Source organism: Bos javanicus, chromosome 4 (genome assembly GCF_032452875.1).
Source record: "Bos javanicus breed banteng chromosome 4, ARS-OSU_banteng_1.0, whole genome shotgun sequence".
Taxonomy (NCBI): domain Eukaryota; kingdom Metazoa; phylum Chordata; class Mammalia; order Artiodactyla; family Bovidae; genus Bos; species Bos javanicus.
This window is the reverse complement of record NC_083871.1, coordinates 73,084,730-73,099,645: the sequence shown is the minus strand read 5'-3', so window position 1 is coordinate 73,099,645 and position 14,916 is coordinate 73,084,730. Positions and strand designations below refer to the sequence as shown.

At 38.9% G+C, this 14,916-nt stretch overlaps 1 long non-coding RNA gene across 6 annotated transcripts in view; it reads right to left on the bottom strand.

Annotated features, from left to right (window-relative positions):
- Positions 1-11,939, bottom strand: part of LOC133246262 (uncharacterized) — a 508,266-nt gene extending 496,327 nt beyond the window's left edge. For all 6 annotated transcript variants that reach the window (XR_009735984.1, XR_009735987.1, XR_009735983.1 and 3 more), the window contains exons 1-2: positions 8,686-11,939; positions 8,211-8,613 (exon numbers count right to left, since the gene is read on the bottom strand). This is a non-coding gene — a long non-coding RNA (uncharacterized LOC133246262). The remainder of the gene's footprint in view (positions 1-8,210; positions 8,614-8,685) is intronic.
- Positions 11,940-14,916: the final 2,977 nt, after the last annotated feature.

Below are 14,916 nucleotides of genomic sequence, written 5' to 3'. Positions count from 1 at the left end.
AAAGGCTAACAGACTTTTGCCAAGAGAAGGCACTGGTCATAGCAAACACCCTGTTTCAACAACACAAGAGAAGACTTGATACATAGACATCACCAGATGGCCAAGACTGAAATCAGATTGATTATATTCTTTGCAGCCAAAGATGGAGAAGCTCTACACAGTCAGCAAAAACAAGACCGGGAGCTTGACTGTGGCTCAGATCATGAACTGCTTATTGCCAAATTCAGACTGAAATTGAAGAAAGTGGGGAAAACCACTAGACCATTCAGGTATGACCTAAATCAAATCCATTATGATTATACAGTGAAAGTGAGAAATAGATTTAAGGGACTAGATCTGATAGACAGAGTACCTGATGAACTATGGACAGAGGTTTGTGACATTGTACAGGAGACAGGGATCAAAACCATCCCCAAGAAAAAGAAATGGAAAAAAGCAAAGTGGCTGTCTGAGGAGGCCTTACAAATAGCTGTGAAAAGAAGAGAATTGAAAAACAGGCGAGAAAAGGAAAGATATACCCATTTGAATGCAGAGTTCCAAAGGATAGCAAGGAGAGATAAGAAGGCCTTCCTCAGCATTCAGTGCAAAGAAATAGAGGTAAACAATACAGTGGGAAAGACTAGAGATCTCTTCAAGAAAATTAGAGATACCAAGGGAAACATTTCATTTTATTGAGCCCAAAGATGGACTCAATAAAGGACAGAAATGATATGGACCTAACAGAAGCAGATGATATTAAGAAGAGGTGGCAAGAATACACAGAAGAACTGTACAAAAATGGTCTTCAAGACCCAGATAATCATGATGGTGTGATCACTCACCTAGAGCCAGACATCCTGAAATGTGAAGTCAAGTTCACTACGAACAAAGCTAGTAGAGGTGATGGAATTCCAGTGGAGCTATTTCAAATCCTAAAAGATGATGCTGTTAAAGTGTTGCACTCAATATGCCAGCAAATTTGGAAAACTCAGCAGTGGCTACAGGACTGGAAAAGGTCAGTCTTCATTCCAATCCAAAGAAAGGCAATGCTAAAGAATGCTCAAACTACCGTACAATTGAACTCATCTCACATGCTAGTAAAGTAATGCTCAAAATTCTCCAAGCCAGGCTTGGAGAATATGTGAACCGTGAACTTCCAGATGTTCAAGCTGGATTCAGAAAAGGCAGAGGAACCAGAGATCAAATTGCCAACATCCACTGGATCATCGAAAAAGCAAGAGAGTTCCAGAGCAACATCTAGTTATGCTTTATTGACTATGCCAAAGCCTTTGACTGTGTGGATCACAATAAACTGTGCAAAATCATACCAGAAAGCAAATATAAACCAGTATTTATTTTTTAAAGTCATAATCAATTTTTATTAACTTTCAAAATTCTGATGTTCTATTTAACTTATATGCAGAGTACATCATGAGAAACGCTGGACTGGAAGAAACACAAGCTGGAGTCAAGATTTCCGGGAGAAATATCAATAACCTCAGATATGCAGATGACACCACCCTTATGGCAGAAAGTGAAGAGGAACTAAAAAGCCTCTTGATGAAAGTGAAAGTTGACAGTGAAAAAGTTGACTTAAAGCTCAACATTCAGAAAACGAAGATCATGGCATCCAGTCCCATCACTTCATGGGAAATAGATGCGGAAACAGTGGAAACAGTGTCAGACTTTATTTTGGGGGGCTCCAAAATCACCGCAGATGGTGATTTCAGCCATGAAATTAAAAGACACTTACTCCTTGGAAGGAAAGTTATGACCAACCTAGATAGCATATTCAAAAGCAGAGACATTGCTTTGCCAACAAAGGTCCGTCTAGTCAAGGCTATGGTTTTTCCAGTGGTCATGTATGGATGTGAGAGTTGGACTGTCAAGAAGGCTGAGCACCGAAGAATTGATGCTTTTGAACTGTGGTGTTAGAGAAGACTCTTGAGAGTCCCTTGGACTGCAAGGAGATCCAACCAGTCCATTCTGAAGGAGATCAGCCCTGGGATTTCTTTGGAAGGAATGATGCTAAAGCTGAAACTCCAGTACTTTGGCCACCTCATGAGAAGAGTTGACTCATTGGAAAAGACTCTGATGCTGGGAGGGATTGGGGGCAAGAGGATAAGAGGACGACAGAGGATGAGATGGCTGGATGGCATCACTGACTCTATGGACGTTGAGTCTGAGTGAACTCTGGGAGTTGGTGATGGACAGGGAGGCCTGGCGTGCTGCAATTCATGGGGTCGCAAAGAGTCGGACACAATTGAGCAACTGAACTGAACTGATTACTTAACAGCTCACCAAACTTAAAAGTTACATGAACTCAATTTTTGCAGATGTCTCCATCTGGTCAGGTTTCTTAAACTTGGCACTATCAACATTTGGAACTGGATTGTTTTCATTAGCAGAGGAAGCTGTCCTGTGGGTCATAGGATGTTTTGAAGAACCCTAGCCTCTTTACACTAGTCACAGATAGCGACTTCTCAAGTCAAGACAACCAAAAAGTGTCTCCAAACATTTCCATACGTCTTCTAGCAGACAAAATCATCCCCAATTAAGAACCACCTATGCACTCCAATGTCCCCCACTACCAAAAAAAAGTGACTGTAACCAGCTCTCTGCAGGTATCCGCTCTCCGCTGGAATCAGCTTTCTGCAGGAGATCCTTTATCTTGTCACTTTCAAAGAGCTGCTGCTGCTGCTAAGTCGCTTCAGTCGTGTCTGACTCTGTGCGACACCATAGACGGCAGCCCACCAGGCTCCCCTGTCCCTGGGATTCTCCAGGCAAGAACACTGGAGTGGGTTGCCATTTCCTTCTCCAATGCATGAAAGTGAAAAGTGAAAGTTAAGTCGCTCAGTCGTGTCCGACTCTATTCTAACTAACCTTTACACCAGATGCCCCTCTACTCAACTAACCTCTGGCCCAATCATACTTTTCGTATCTTTTGATTACATAATTCCTTGCCTAATCTGTTGATTCATTTCTTAAAGAAGTTGAAATGAAGAATAAGTAATTAATAGATGACTGGCTGTTTTCCCCAGCTCCCCCTTTAGGAAGATCATGAGAAGATGGTGTGAATAAGTTAGCATGTAAGGAAGGATCGCAAGGAGCCAACAAGCCTGTACACAGTAGGAGATGATAAGTCTGATCTCCTGCCTCAGTGATTAACTGAGATACTTCACCATTTTCCTTTTAAGAACTTCCACAAGCAAGCAAAATCTTCAGAGTTTTGGGACACGAATCTGCCTTCTCCCCAGGTTGCTGGCCTCCTGAATAAAGCAACCTTCCTTTTTCTAGCCAACATCTGTCTCTGTACTGTCTTTTGAGCGGTGGGAAGCTAAACCCAAGTTTGGTGACATGAATTCCATCCTATGGCTCCTTAGGCTGCCTCACTGCAGTGACTTCACAATAGCACAATAAACGAGGTCTAACAGAATTTTACTTTATTACATAAAGAAAACACATTAATTGTAAAAATTAGAAAATAAAAATTTGCAAAACTAGCAAGATAATTACTTGTAATCTCATCTCAATTAGCATGTTTACAGACAGGCTCCCTGGATTCACTCATTCAACAGTAACCGAGTGACGTGCTGGGCCCTGTCCCAAATGTCAGAAATAGAGTGTTGAGGCAGACATATTACAGCCTTTCTGGAGTTTACAGCTTCACAGGAGAAACAGATTAATTGCCTTCAGTACCAATAGAAATGATGATAAGAATCATAAGGCAAAGTCTAGGCTCTTATAGCCATATGTCACTGGCTTAAGGTGTTGTCTCAGGGAAGAATCTTTGAAGAAACAGCATCTTAGCTGAGATCAGAAAGGTTCTCAACTATGGCTAGTTGAGAATAACAATGGTTAGTGCTTGCTACCTGCCAGGAATTTTTCTAAGTTTCTATATATCAAAGTCAGTCATGTCCCACTCAGTCGTGTCCGACTCTTTGGGACCCCATGGACTGTAGCCTACCAGGCTCCTCCCTCCATGGGATTCTCCAGGCAAGAGTACTGGAGTGGGTTGCCATTTTAATCCTGTGAACATCGCTATAAGATAACTGCAATTATTATCCCTGTTTTAAAGATAGCATATGGGTTCAGAGATTACATATCTTGCCCCAGGCCATAAAGCTAATATGTGGAAGAAACAGAATCTGAACCTGGCCCATGTCTCTAATGACTAAGACAAGGAAAGTCAGCCCAGCACTGCCCCAAAGTGAGCCAGGCAGAGTGGGAGGAAGAGGGCTTCTGACAGAGGAGGCTATGGTGGACTGTATTCCCAGGCAAGGAAAGTGACCTTCCAGCCACCAAGAGAGAAGAGAGAGGACACTATATTTGTGGTAGTTTCTGAGTTAAATGTGGCCTCCTTAAATCCTTTCTTGGGAGAAGAAGGGATATAAATTATTTATAAATTAAATAATTATGATGAGAAATAAACAACAAAAGAGTCTAAAAACAAAATTGAAAGAGAGGTGAGAAGTTCCAAAAGGTTGAGTTCTTAACAGCAATTCACTTAAATACATATTGTGGATAAGTCAGGAAGTCTGAAATTCTAAGCTAAGAGCTCATATGTTTTGAACTGAAGTAAATGTTCTCATCATGCTTCTCTAAGTTGTATGTTTGCAATAAAATGAAGGAACTGTCCTCACTAAAATAATTTCCAAAAATTTCAGTGCTCTATCTCACTCCGTAACTCTAGTGATGACAGTTAATTTTATAAATCTAAGAACATTCACTATGATAATGATTTCAATATTACTGAATATCTTCACTTTATTGCTTTTATTATTTGAGACCACTGGTTTGATTTATATATGACCATATTATATATAAATTCTAAATATTACAAAAGAAAATAAAAGTAACTATTTTGCTTTTTAACTCACTTCCTATAAGAATGATACATCTTTTCAGAATTTAGAATATATATAATTATCTGTTGGTTAGAATACTAAGCTAATAAAACTACATTTATGTATTTGATCTATGTCAAATTACTCTGTGGACACAGCTGCTTTGGGTATCTCAACATAATCTACCATGATATTTGGAAAATAACTCAAAATTGCTAGGGGACCACTAATTTCATTTTCATCTATGAAGTGACACCAAAATCTCAAGGATGAGTTTCTCTGATTAATTGCATTTTTTTGGATAACTGAGACTTATCTTGAAAAGATTTAGTATCCATCCTATCCTTAAGGTTGAAAATATTTGGTAGATGTTCCTGCCATCACATACTTTAATCTTTGTGTGATAACATGATAAAAAAACCATCATCATACGGAAATTAAAAATAATCTTACAGAATTGTAAACAGAAGCAACAGAAAGAGCACAACATCGTGTTGAAAGTGTACTCATCTCTGAACAGAACCTATTACTTTTGAAAAAAAAATACTAATCTTTCATTCTATTATCACTTGTCTGATTATTAAAAAGTGAATTGCAAAAGAAAACAGGTTTGATTCTCGTTGGTGTTATTGCATGAGGATAACTGAGAGGGATAAAAAGAATTTGTGGATATTTAATTCCCATGATATTTTTATTTTCCCCAACAAGGAAAAATAGTCTTCCTTTTCTATTACGAATTATTAAATGTAATGGTCAGCTATTTTGAAACTCACACAGCAATGTCAACCATAATTTTGATACTGCTTTAGTCTACTGTTGCTCATTTATCAGTCAATTAAGAAGTAGTAGGATATTGGATTAAAAAGTGATATGAGTACATGAGCATTTGTTTTTTAAACTACCTCACATATGCAGTCAAGACTCAAGTCTTGTTGGGAACTTCTGATACAATTCTATCTTGCTTTTACTCTTATGAGTGTTTTTTCCTTTGAGGGAAAATGTATTAAATAATTTTGTTGAGACCAACGGAAGATGTTTGTTCCCCTTTCAAATTGTGTGTTGCAACCATTTCTTGCCTACATCTTACAGAAGTAACTATAACTCAAAGAGAAAATGGCATGTTTATAATTATACTCTCATTCATAAAGTATTGTAGAAGGCAGGCACTTTTATATTCTGTAGTCCAGAGATTGTCAAAGTCTAGCCCCAGACCTAGATCATCAGCATCACCTGAGACCCTGTTAGAAATGCACGTCCTCAGGCCCCACCCCAAAGCTACTAATTCAGAAACTGAGGATGAGACCCACTTAAGTCCTCCAGGTGATTCAGATGTACATCTAAGTCTGAGAAGCACTGCTGTCAGCTGGAGAGTATTTTGAAAGATAAGCAGACTTAGCCAAGGTCAGAAACTACTTCAACAGGTTCTTCTTATTTTAACACCTCATTTCTCCAGACTAAGTCTCTAATTAAGATTTTGATTTTTTTATATTTACAGTTGGTTTATTCAAATTTATTTATATTCTTTTTTAATTAGAATGTAATTGCTTTACAATGTTTTGTTGGTTTCTGCTGTACAACAACCCAAATCAGTATATATATACATATTCCCTCCCACCACTCTAGGTCATCACAGAGTGCCAGGCTGGGCTCCCAAATATATGTATATTCTTCTAATTTTAAATCAGAGGATAATTGCTTTATAATGTTGTGTTGATTTCTGCCATACATCAACATGAAGTGAGTCAAAATGGATCTAATTTAAACTTTTCAAAACAACAGCACTGATCTGCCATCAAGGATTGGTCAGTGATTCCATCTAGTTGTCTCTAAATGCATAAAGAAGAGAACTTGGATATTGTCCATAGTATACTCTTATGATATATCCCCCAAATAACTCTGAGAGAATCTGGTCCTTCTCAATTATACTGTCTCCAACTAGCTCACTTTGGATGCTTCTGCTAGAACCACAAGATGGAGATGAGTGTTGCTGCCACTGTTGCTAGTTAAACTTGATCAGAATTTCCTATTTTGACCAGATTTTTTAAACATTGCAAAACCAAACGTGGATTGTTCTCAGAAATATTAGTATTTTACACTACTTCATGCAGATAATATTGTCATTACTAAAATAATAAAATCTTCCCAATAAATCTCAATGTACTGTAATAAAGGGAACTGAAATTCCTAATGAAATTGAGAAAGAGCATAATGCCCTTTTGTACAAACCAATCTGGAAAACAAGTCAACAAAGATTTTGTGACCAGTTGCCATTTCAATAAAGGACAAATAGAGTTATGAAGCCAACCAACTAGTTTCCTTTCTTAATGGCTCCCCTCCTGCTAGCTGGACTGGGAAGACTAGGTTGGAGAGGGAGGGGAAAAGGCATGGTTCTAGGCACACAGAGAAAGTGAGGCATGAAACCAGCTGGACTCGAACTAGAAGATTGTTAATGGCACAGGGCAAGTGATGACGAGAGGAAATCAACCAATGAACAAGGTCAGGAGTAGACAGCTACTTATCATGAAGGACGAAGTAGGGTTTGATCCTAAAGGCAATCAGAATTCATTATAACATTTTAAGTAAGGAAGTGTCATGATCGATCCAGAATTACAATGCCACCACTTTGCCAACAAGTGATGGATTCTAAAGAGAAAATGCTGAAGAGCAACTGCCATCAGGACAAAGGTGATTAAAAACCAAAGCTAAAGCAATATTGCTACCAAAACCCAAATCTGTGTGCCCAAAGCACAGCTGAGGCCAAACAATATGAAAACATTAGAGTCTGAAACAGAGAAAGGTTTACTGCAGGGCCCAACCAAGGATGGTTCATGCCTTATAAACTCCAAACTCCCCAAAAGCTTTCAGCAAAGCCCTTTTCTAGGAAAGATGAGGGAGGGGTGTGATTATTTGTTGCACACTTTTTGGTGTCAGATCCTTTGCCTTTGAGGTCAGGTCATGGGCAGGTAACTGTGTTCCTGTAAACCTCTACCAAGTAAATGCTATTCTCTGTTGTGACAAGAACGGGTGGGGTCACCAGGCACAACTTTCCCTCTCCGAGGTCCAGATCCTGGCTAAGAGGAGGCAGATCTCAGCTGACGGTTCCCTCAGGGCCAGGTCCCCAGATTCTGTCCAGCTGCCATGGCTGAGGAAGCCAGGCACCCAGGACCCAGCTGGTCCTCAAGCTCCTCAGGCTACCTGGACAGCAGGGGCCAGGTTCTGCAGACTGTGACCCAGGCAGACAGTAACTGCCAGCATGTCGCAGAGGCAGGAGAGGGGGAAAAGGTTCACCGCTGCTTCAAGGTCTGGACAGGGTCAGTGCACAACCTTGTCAAGGGCTCTGGAAGGACAGAGCTCCCAGCCTGTTTCCTAGACCCCCTAACTCACCCGCTGGCCGAGGCCGGGTGAGATGGAGGGCACCAGGGAGAAGGCCAGGATCCACTTTTTACCTCATTCTCCACCTGACAACCACCATTCTGACGACCGTTTGCTGAATCGGCCACTAACTGTTGCTCAGTGACAGTTGCTCACTTGGGGGAGGAGCCCACAGCAGAGCCAACCAATGGCTGAGCACAACTACTAATAGTCACTCAATGACAGTTGTTTGCTTGGGGGAAGGACCCACTGTGGTGCTGACCAATGGCAGAACGGACCTCTAATCGCCACTCTAGCCCTCTGGATGTTAGTGGTCTGGTAACCGTTGCTGGTAATGGGTTGCACAGTAACGGCTCCAGCAACTGGCTGACTGCTAAGGGCTGTGCACTGTCCTGCTCTATTACCCTGTAGCCTTCTCTCAAGAGTTTCTTGCACTACCAAAAAAAAAAAAAAAAAAGGCTTACAAATTTTTAAAAGATTAAATCACCTCTGAATTAACATACAAATGTATGCTGGAGAGGAAAGGTGCCACTAATCCTCTGACAAACACAACCAGATTTTGAAGCTTATTTTAGATTCAACTAGAGAATCATTCCTACATATATCTATGTACATACACACACACACACACGCTATACCTTTAGAAAACGGGCTTACAATTGAGTTACGAAAGATGTCTGTCCAAACGACGTTATCCACACCAAAGTCTGGGCGATTCTCCTCCTCAGCCTCCCCTAGTCCCTACCTAGCCAGTTCTTTAGGTGGTCTACTGGAATTGCTTTCTAAATTGCCTGTGCCCACCTCACTGAGCACAGGTTTTTCTGGTTACTTTCCAGTTTAACTTTTAAAATGCCATGGTTATTTCAAAGAAAAGAACCATTTGTAGGCACCATTTTTTTCAATCCTTTTCCTTTCACCTGTCTCCACTCAAGGTTACACCCTCCATTTGTCCATCTTTTCTGTTTTTTCACTACCAGCTAGCTGTTTCAAGGTTCCACAGTGGGGAATACGGGTAGTCTCACTATGCTTTACTTTTTCACTCTGTCATTTTTGAGTACTCTTGGGCAGCACTCATGCTTGTTTGCTAAAGCATGGTTACCATGGTAACATCAACATTATTTTTAAAAGAAAATGGCAAATCAAAAGCTTATTTTAAATGAAACAGTGAGCAAAATAGGTAGAACTCAGTCAAGTCTCAGATTACTATAGAGTAATTCCCTTCTCCTGAGCACACAATATTTCTTAAAAAGCAGCCATTCTCCAGGGGAATATTAAAGATAAACAGTCTACTTGTTTGTTTTTTACTTATCTCTCAAAGTATCTTTTAGCAGAGAAAGTTCCTGGTTTTTCAGTAGTTAGCCTAGGTGAGGAAGCGATCGTGTCTACTCTCCCAAATGTTGCTAACCTCTCTGAGCATTCTATTGAAGTCAGAGTGGAACTTTGCAGTCCTCAAATCTTTCAAAGAAATGTTCAGCCTCTCACTATTTTATCTATCTCTCAAGAATTCATGTACAGAAATCCCACTACAGTAAAACCTCAACAAGGGAGAATAAAAATAATGAACATGTCAGTCCCCTGGCAGCTGATACTAATAGCCAGCCTTATGCAAAACTAATTTCTTGAGTTGAAATTGGTTTATTATGTGAGTTATGGCATTATATAATGTAATATTTAGCTGTCCTATTTAATAAAAAACTGTTACTATTCTTGGCAACTTAAAAAGTGCTAATATTAAACTATGCAATTTCCATACCTTTCAATTTCTTATGTGCCCATGTTATAGAAAGCCTGATTTGAAATATAAATAAATAAGAGAATATTACATTTTGTACAAGGAGAGATTCAATAGTGATCTGATTTTTTTCCTTTAAAGTATGTCTTTTAAATGCACACGTGATAGCTCCTGCATTTTCATAACATCGGAATTCTGAAGTTCTAAGCAATCAAAGCTGCAGGAGCTGACCTATTGCAATTTTGCTGCCATGGCAAAATCAGCCCCTTTATTCTAAACTACTCATTTTCAAAGACAGTCTCAGCAGTGTGTTTTTTGTTATGACTCCAGTTTATGCAACTTTTCCTTAGGACCTTACCTCATCCATATATCTGAGATTCCTAAATGCAGTGAGCTATCAAGTCATAGCATTATTTTCTTTTTCATCTGTAAAGTATGAGTACAGAACAGAGGATGAGCAATAAATTGGGGTCACAGATGTGCTGGGCATGTATTCTCTCTGATATCCATTCAGAAGTTATGAAAATGTAGGAGCTGACACTTGCATATTTAAAGGCAAATATAATCACAAAAGGGGGGAAAGAGTTCACATCATTGTGAATGAAAGGCAAGCATCCTAATGGATACTGTAGGCTCGCATGGGGCCACAGCTGAAATTAATAGTGAGTAACTTCTAAGCAAGACTTCCAAAGGGAATGATTCAAAAGAGGAAAACCAAAGTGCATGCATTCTCTTGCTCCCTGCCAGAAAATCGGGGTATCATAAATTCACTGAGACATCCAATGAGAACACAAATGGGATTTTCCTATTTGCAGAAAAATCAAAGATGTCCATGTAGAAGGGATGACAAGAGGGCTTCTTAATTAAGGATTATAGGACTGGACTATTCAATTCAGAGACAAAGTTTTTTTTTTTTTCCCCTCAAAAAATGCCATTCTTTGATTAATTATGTATTATCTGTGTTCCTATGGGCTTCCCTGGTGGCTCAGAGGTTAAAGCGTCTGCCTGGAATGCGGGAGACCCAGGTTCGATCCCTCGGTTGGGAAGATCCCCTGGAGAAGGAACTGGCAACCCACTCCAGTACTCTTGCCTGGAGAATCCCATGGACAGAGGAGCCTGGTGGGCTACAGTCCATGGGGTCACAAAGAGTCGGACACGACTGAGCGACTTCACTTCACTTCACTTCACTTCACTTCACTTCACTTTGTGTTCCTATAGTGCCTGGAGCTATGGAACCAATGTATACCAACATATTTTTTTATATATATTTTATGAAACTTCTGCATTTATATCTTTGTCCATACCTAAGCTTTTGGCTGGAAGTGTCAGTTTGAGTAGAACCCCAGGAGTAGGAGCATAATCCCTCTACATGGGTCTAAAGAACAGAGAAGTACATGGATGAACTTCCTGTAGCCCCTAACACCAAAGAGCTCTTCACCTCCCACACACAGAACTCTTGAACTTTGTGATTCTGAGGATACCAAGGATAGTTTCAGTGAAAAGGAGTTTCTCACCCAACAGACAAGAAAAAGATCCATTCGACTCAATAGTGTGTGAGCTGAGCTTCCACTAAAGCAAGTAACTCAACATGTCATAGTTTTCAAGGCAGCTTATAAAATCCAATTTCATCTCTCAGCAATGCATTGTTGATGATGCTTGTTACCTGGATGGCCTGCAGATGTGTTTTAGGGATTAAAAAAAAGACACTGAATTTAATTTACAACTGTCCCTAAAAACAAGGGAGCTCCTCCGAATTAGAAAATACAACCTTAGAAATCAGTACACCTATTCAGATACAAATAAATATTAATCATATTAGCAAAGCAAAGGAATTTTTATCTATTTCAGTTAAAATATCTGCCTTTGCTTAAATTATGTAACTAGTAAGAATTTTTGAGAGTAATTCAAATAACTGCTTTAGTTTTCAACTAACTTTTATTGCTCATTTGCCCTAAAGACTGAGAAGAACTTTAAAATTAACACAGTTACCTTTTACTTATTCATGGGGAAAAGGTTAACAATGTGAGAATCCGTTTTACTTTCTGACTTCCATTGCCATGATTAAAGAAATTATTATAATCATTTGCCAGTTACTCTTCTGCTACCTTTATGTTTGTGTTCTTTTGTTTATTATTTGAAACTAAAATCTTTTATCACCATCCTACCTGGGATGAAGCACAAACTGAAATCAAGATTGCTGGGAGAAATATCAATAACCTCAGATATGCAGATGACACCATTCTAAGGGCAGAAAGCAAAGAGGAACTAAAGAGCTTCTTGATGAAGGTGAAAGAGGAGAGTAAAAGAGCTAGCTTAAAACCCAACATTCAAAAAACTAAGATCATGGCATCCAGTACCATCACTTCATGGCCAATAGATGGGGAAGCAAAGGAAACAGTGACAGACTTTATTTTCTTGGGCTCCAAAATCACTACAGATGGTGACTGCAGCCATGAAATTAAAAGATGCTTGCTCCTTGGAAGAAAAGCTATGACAAACCTAGACAGTATATTAAAATGCAGAGACATTACTTTGCTGACAAAGGTTCATATAGTCAAAGCTATGGTTTTTCCAGTAGTCATGTGTGGATGTGAGAGTTGGACCATAAAGAAGGCTGAGCACCGAAGAATTGATGCTTTTGAACTGTGGTTTTCAAACCAGTCAATCCTAAAGGAAATCAACTCTGAATATTTACTGAAAGGACTAAAGCTGAAGCTGAAGCTCCAATACTTTGGCCACCTGATGCAAAGAGCTGACTCATTGGGGAAAACCTTGATGCTGGGAAAGACTGAAGGCATCAGGAGAAGAGGATGACAGAGGATGAGATGGTTGGATGGTATCATCGACTTGATGAACATGAGTTTGAGCAAGCTCTGGGAGATGGTGAAGGACAGGGAAGCCTGGCGTGCTGAAGTATGGTGTCACAAAGAGTCATCCATGGGGTTGCAAAGAATCAGATACAACTGAGCGACTGAACAACAACAACCTGTGGAAAGGTTAAAAGACAGAGTTTTCTTTACTATGGTGATTTATTTCTCCAAGAAATTACAGCATCGCATTCCCACATGGATTGGGAAGCAAAAGAAAAAAAAAGAAAAGAAACAGAGCTGAGTCAGTTTTCAATTATATGACTGAATCATTGGGCATAAATTTTGAATTCCCACACATTTCAATAAAACCACTGATAATTAAGCAAACTCAAAGCACACAGTGAGACACTAGAACAAATACTTGCAGATTAACTATGTAAAAGCTACTTCCCTTAAAGGAAGACAACCCAAAATTAACTTCAAATAGCTATGCATTAATTGAACATGTACTCTGCATGATCATGTAACACACTAAATGCCAACATTTATTTCTAATTGAAAAACCATCCTAGAGGAGGGAAATCACTGACCTCTGCACATATATAAAATTGAAGAGAATATGCTTATATAAGTCCCATGACCTTTCTGCACTTAGACTTTTGCATTTCAAAAACTATCTCACTTTCCTTAAATACTGTGATGCTTTGATAAATCATGCTGTCACACTGAAAGCCAAAGGTAGTATACATATAGCACTGTTTTTTTAACATAACAAAATTAAGATTTTTATTCTATGTTTGCAGTAGCAGTATGTATCTGTTTGCATCCAAGAACAAAAATGGAACAAAATAAATTTTCAGAATCGACAAATTAAGTGATACATCTGTCCAGACATGGAAACAAATTGTTGAAAATAGTGTTATTTACTACAAAACCGCAGGACTCATTTTGCAATGCCTGTGCTCAAGGAGGAAAGGGAAGAGGGGATGTATTAATTATACATGACGAATGACTTGACACTTCCTGGGTGTTAAGATGGAGTTTTGAAAGACTTTCCTGGGGCCTTGCTTCATGCTTCAGATGAATATGTGTTTCTTCAAATTTTTACATTTCAAAGACTTTTAATAAAGATGGCAGAAACACATTATAAATTTTGAATACACACACATATACATTACTCATATTCAATTGCTCTCAACATTCAAAGAGTCAACCTCTGAGTTTCTGTAAGAAAGATGGATGGTCCCCATTTATTCATGTGCCTCCAGTAATCTAATGATTCTAGTTCTCCCTTAGGTTCTAGATGGTAGCGTGCATCTTGTTAGTGTTAATATTTCATTCAAAGAAACCTGAATGACATGATGCAGTAGTATTTATGTGTACAATAAAATTATGATTACTTATGAGAAAAGGGATAGTAATAAAATCTCACATTTGAAAATGACATTACACCAAATTTCAACTTCCAAACATTGTACCAATATTGGCTTTTATCTTAAAATTGTGCCATTAAAAGACAATTAAACTATTACTTTACTGTATACCTAAAACTAACAAAACATTGAAAATGAACTATACTGTAATATAAAATTAAAATTCAACTTGAACAACAAAATAAAATAAAAGACCATTATACCTATTTATATATCTGTTATTTCCAAAGCTGTCAGTTCAAGTTATCCAGAGTTTGTTCCATAGTCTCATACATTAAGTATTCATACAAGAAATCAAGAGAACTAACATCGCCAGATCCTAACCAATTCCCCTCTTCCTCCTTCCAGTTGAATAAAGAAGTAATAAGCTTATCTCTCTCCTCTTGCCTCAGATTTCAGGAAGCTCACAGTACATATAGAGATGGGTGTTTCCAACAGAGAGAGACAGAAATCGGCAAAGAAAAAAATGGTCATTCTGAGTTACCATGAACATGACAGATTGCCCCCTACAACCCTGAAATTCCCTAATAAAGTAGGTTATAAAACATAAGGCCCAACTCGCCACATTTTTTTTGCTGGAATGGCTGCTCTGTGATATGTAATGCTGAGATCATCCTGACATAACGTGCAAGGCTGAGATCTCTTTTTTTCTTTTTTTTCCTGCCCTCACACCAGCTCACCGCCTGCACAATTAATTCATCACCAGCAACCCCAGCTCTCAAAGAAAAGGAAAGCAGGGAAGC